Genomic DNA, 6,000 nt, shown 5'->3' on the forward strand with positions numbered 1-6,000 from the left:
GACATATAGTTGACATATAGTTGGCATATAGTTGACATATAGTTGGCATATAGTAGGCATATAGTTGACATATAGTTGGCATATAGTTGACATATAGTAGACATATAGTAGGCATATAGTAGACATATAGTTGACATATAGTTGGCATATAGTAGACATATAGTTGACATATAGTTGACAACAGACTGTGCGCAGCCCTTCTTATCTTGTTGCTTTCTTCAACATCACACAGAGCTTCAATAGCTTTCGCAAACTGGTTAAACCTCTGTATCACTGGCTTTACTGCATCTGCATGTGCAGTCCATCAAGTTGTGCACAGTTTCTTCACTGCAAGACCTGTGTACTTTACTAACACATCCCAGCGAATAAAGTATAAATGTCAAACTATCGGTCTATCTATCTAGATATCAAATCCTCTCCAAAATGTATTTATATTTCCCTCTCTTTATATATACTTGTTAATGTCCACATCTCTTCTCTAACAATGTTAATATCTCTCATCTCTTCTTACAACATGAACATCTCTTACTCAACACTAATCTCTCGTAAGACTCTCACAAAGAACAATACAAATACATACGTCATCTTTTAATAATAAGACAGTACATAACACCTATATACAGAATTCTCTAAATGTCAGGCTCTGTCGTGCAAGAAAAGGTATCACGTCTAAAACTATGTGCAGAATGTCTCCGAACTTTCTTTTCTCTTTCTCCACCAGGGAAATGTGTGCTGCATCGATAGTTTTTTTTTGCACACACACACACACACACACACACACACACACACACACACACACACACACACACACACACACACACACACACACATAGTTTATGAAAAAAATAATTAATTGATTCAAAAACCTTTTTTTTTTTTTCAATTTTCACCCCAAACAAGGCACAGTGTCACTTTGAAGTAGGGGCCTACTATCAGGGACAGAATTTGCGGGGGCATTATGAAGGGAAATGAGTAGAAAGATATTTGTTCACATTACACTTGAACTTCTGCATATCAGTACAGTTGGGAAAGCAGAATCCCGGAAGGGAGTTCCAAAGACCTGCAGTTCTGGGGAAGAAACTATTGGAGTAAAAGGCTTTCTTGCACCTAGGGATCTGTACTGTAAAGGGGTGAGACTTCGTGGCTTGTCGGGTTTGTCGGGGGTAGTTACGTCGAGGAGGTACAAGTGTTTGCAGTTCGTCAGAGCATTCACCATTAAAGTATTCGTAGAACAGGCGGAGGGATGCAATATCTCGTCGATGGGACAGAGGCTGAAGCCTAGATGACAGTTCAGGATCTATCAGGTTGAACCCTGTCCAGGAGCGAGAGACAAGCAGCAGATGCACCAGCCCAGATGTGACAACAGTAGTCCATACATGGGCGAATGGTGGCCTTATAGAGGTACAGGATACTTTCAGGCGTAAGTAGTTTTCTAGCACGGTAGAGGGAGCCAACATTCTTTGCAGCAGCCTTGGCAATACTCTCAATATATCTATTCCAGTTCATATTCCCTGTAAACTTTAGGCCGAGGAGTTTAAAGGAAGTACTTTCAGGCAATGTGTTCTTGGCCATTGCTATTGGTAGTAGAGAAGGTTTCTTGTAGTTATTGAAGAAAACAAGCTTAGTCTTAGCAGCATTGAATATGACCATCCACTTTTGTCCCCATTCCACTACAGATTGGAGGTCATCCTCTAGTGTTTCTGCCATTTCCTTGGATATGTGTTCATTTGTTTTCCCCTCATATCTGTTATAGAGAGTGGTGCCATCGGCGAATATACCCATCTCCGAAACAATTTTATCAGGGAGGTCATTTATGAATATCAGGAATAATAGAGGTCCAAGGATAGACCCCTGAGTTATTCCTGCATTTATTTCATATTGTTTAGATGTACGACCGTCGAGGACGACTTGGATTTTTCTATTACTTAAGAACGACTTTGAAAACTTTTAAAAAATATTTAAATATTTTATCCATCGAGACAAAAATGGTGATGAATTGTGTTTTTTTGGAAAATTTCAAATTTCAAATTCTATTAAAAGTAGTAAAAAAAAGTTTTATATTATTCTGCTTTATATATGATAAAATTCAGGTTTTTATCTTTGCTCAAGAATAATGGATTTTAATCGATTTTAATTCGTTTTAAAAAAACAACAACAACTTGGCCTTTCTTCCATTTTTTGGTCGTGCCTAACATTTTTCATTTTTTTTTTATTGCGTGATCAGTTTATCTAGAAAATATTTGTCATGCTGTTGGGTGGCCAATTTTTCCTTTTTTTTTTTGCAGTGGAAAATCTTGGTGTATTTTTGGCAACTAATCGATAATTGTACCGGAATCGGGAAAAATATTGCATCACTGCCTTGTTTTTCTCTGAAGGCATAAACACTGCTTTTATGCGCAGTTCAAGTTCAGATATTAACTCTCCAAGCATACCTAATCTCCGCTTTACAATCAATTCTCCAGCACCCTTTATTCGTATTCTTCCACTCTCCTCCACTGTAGAGTTCACCCACCTGTGGTTGAATCGGTTCTTATTTCGATATCTTTCAGTCCCCATTTGATGCCTTTTAGAACAGCATCTAATTCAACCACGTCATGATTATAATCATTATTTTTACTCAAAAAATGTGGCACAACTTCTTTTGTCGATATCTTCATCCACCATCAAATCGATGTATGAATCGGTGGCCTCTAGTTCCTCTCCGCAGGTAGTAAAGCTCTTGAAGCATGAGCTATAGGTTTTGTTACTCTACCCTTGATTTTGTGTAGGAGCACGGCTGCTATGCCATAATCATTTGCAGCTACAATTAATTCCTTTTTCGGACCGTAGTGTGCTAAAGCTAAATCCAATAATAAGCAAATCTTTATTTTATTAATTTGCAGCACAACTTATTTAAACTAAACAATTTATTCAATGGCACTCTCAATCCGTGCGTATTAGTAATATATAAATAAAAGTAGTTTGCTAAACCAAGAAATAAATTTAGTTTAGTTATGTTATTCGGAATAGGCATATATTTTTTTATGTCTTTCATTCTTTTTGGATTCGATCTTCTTCCTTTATGATCGATTGTCTGACCAAAATATTCTATTTTGTTCATACAAAACTCTCACTTTTCAACGACTTTTTACCTTAATTTTTTTTACTTGCGCTCATTTGAATTTCTTTTTAACAAATCAAATCCTTGTTAAATTTCCGGGTGTGTTAAATCATTTTTTTAAGTGAACCCATTTCTTTTTGCACGTCCTATCGCCGACTAAATTAGGATGATATATTAAAAAATATATTAGAAAAATGTCCGTTGTCCGCCTAATGCAGTGACAAAAAAGCTCTATGTAAATTCGCCCAAGTTTAGCAAATTGATGCGTGCTGAAAGCGCGTTCACTGTCATTGAATCTGTTGCGTAGATTTGTTGCAAGTTCGCAATTGAATTAATGTATATAGATTGGGTGAAAGTTCGTGGTCGAATCCTTTTCTGCCAATCTGCTGTAAGATTATACGTGATTTCGTACTCGAATCCTTCATCATCCATCTGATAGAGATTGGATGTTAGTTCTTTCTCAAATCTTTCGCTGCAAATCTGATATATTCCCGAGGGAATATCATCAGCATAACATAATGAGGCTCAACACACAGAGTAAGTTATAACAAGTTTATTGTAAAACAGCACAATGTAACAAATGTAACAATGTAACAAATGTAACAATGTAACAATGTAACAAATATAACAAATGTAACAAATGTAACAATGTAACAAATGTAACAGATGTAACAAATGTAACAATGTAACAATGTAACAAATGTAACAAATGTAACAAATGTAACAGATGTAACAATGTAACAATGTAACAAATGTAACAAATGTATCAATGTAACAAATGTAACAGTGTAACAAATATAACACTGTAACAAATGTAAAAATGTAACAAATATAACAATGTAACCAATGTAACAGATGTAACATTATAACAAATATAACAATGTAACAAATGTAACAATGTAACAAATGTAACAAATGTAACAATGTAACAAATATAACAATGTAACAAATGTAACAGATGTAACAATGTAACAAATGTAACAATGTAACAAATGTAACAAATGTAACAATGTAACAAATATAACAATGTAACAAATGTAACAAATATAACAATATAACAATGCAACAAATGTAACAATGTAACAAATATAACAAATGTAACAATGTAACAAATGTAACAAATGTAACAAATATAACAATGTAACAAATGTAACAGATATAACAATGTAACAAATGTAACAATGTAACAAATGTAACAAATGTAACAATGTAACAAATGTAACAAATGTAACAAATGTAACAATGTAACAAATGTAACAAAATCGATATTTACACTGGAACATATTTTGAATGCCGCAGTATCAAGACTAACTTACTCCCCCACCTGGTTATCGTTTTCTTGCGTCTTTTTCAGACGGAGTAATTCATTCTCAGGGGGTGTCAGAATCTTCCACTATATCAAATACATATTCCAATTTTGATCAAAGGCTATTACGTCATTTGGATTCTAGAAAACATTTAACTTTAGCACTTACGCTTGATGGGTTTTTAGGAAATAGTTTCAACCTCTATACATTAAGTCCTCTCACAGTACTCACGTTACCGGGTTACAATATTAGCAAGAATACTTATTTTCGCTCAATCGTTATTATTTCATATCCTTCCTTCAATTACATGTAGCACATTACAACAGAATAAGACCAGAAGTAATAGAGACTATATTTTGTGTGATGTTTGTTTCAAATATATAAAAAAAGGGGGAGCACGCATGCCCTCCCCTTAGGGCACAGTTAACGAGGCATAAAAAATGACTAAGTTCAGCATTTGCTCCCCCACCCATTTATCCCCAAAAGTCCCCAGGAGACGTCAAATACTGGTGATAATATACAAACGTTGCATTTTAGGCCTTAAAATATGTAAATTTTAATTCTGCACCATGCAAAAAAAAAGAAATAACTAAGTCCATCATTTCCCCCCCCCCTTCATTTAGCCCCAAATGTCTCCAAGGCCTTAACATATTTAAATTTGAGTTCAGCACCATACAAAATATCTAAATAGACATACACAGAAAATTTTGGACAAATATGGTAAAATAGTCCCAAAAATGGAGTGTTTTATTAGCCCTAAAAGAGCCCCTGGGGCACAGTCAAGAGTTATCATGAAGTATAGACAAACAAAATTCTATAGAAATCAGTTAGTTACAACTTTTCAGAAAGTTTTATAAAAATCCAAGGCATCAATTTTTTTTTAATAAGCACAAAAGTGTCAATTTTAGTCATTTTAATCCGGAAGTCACCCTAGGGGGTTCAACCGGAGTTTTCCCGGAAAATCCGTTTTATTACTTTTTTTTACTCATATCATGTTTAATGTTTGTGCAAAAGTTTTAAAAATTCCAAGGCGTAGTTATTGAGAAAAGTGCAGACATATAAACGGACGAATAATGATTATTTTGTTTGAAATAACAACAACAATGCAGAAGAAAGAAAGAAAAAAAAAACATACTGAGGATGAAGTGTTTCTTCGAAATATATTCATGAATTTAAATATAAATTTCAAATAAAATAAATATCTGTTTATTCTGTAATAATGCGTCGTTTTGGCTTCAAACGTATTTAATACGTATTTATTTTATTCAAACAACACCAGCGCTTCTATCAAGGAACACAAACCCTAACCCTAATTATTATTTTCTGAACAATTTGATATGAAAGATTTTAAATTAAACAACCTCAAACTATGAATGAATTTGCGCATGAGCAAAAGTAATAGAAATATGTCAGTTGAAAATGAACATTTTGCATTTCAACTTACCGACATATTTCTGTATGCGTTATTCATCCAAACAAAGATTTTACTCGTTATAAACCATCCTTTGCATATGATTACGATTTCCTGTTAATTTCAAAGCCATGTGACAAGTAGTTTAAGAGTTTATCGGTTAAATATTTTCATACACATAC

The sequence above is a fragment of the Euprymna scolopes genome, chromosome 29, assembly GCF_053919585.1.
Source record: "Euprymna scolopes isolate OS-2025 chromosome 29, ASM5391958v1, whole genome shotgun sequence".
Lineage (NCBI taxonomy): Eukaryota > Metazoa > Mollusca > Cephalopoda > Sepiida > Sepiolidae > Euprymna > Euprymna scolopes.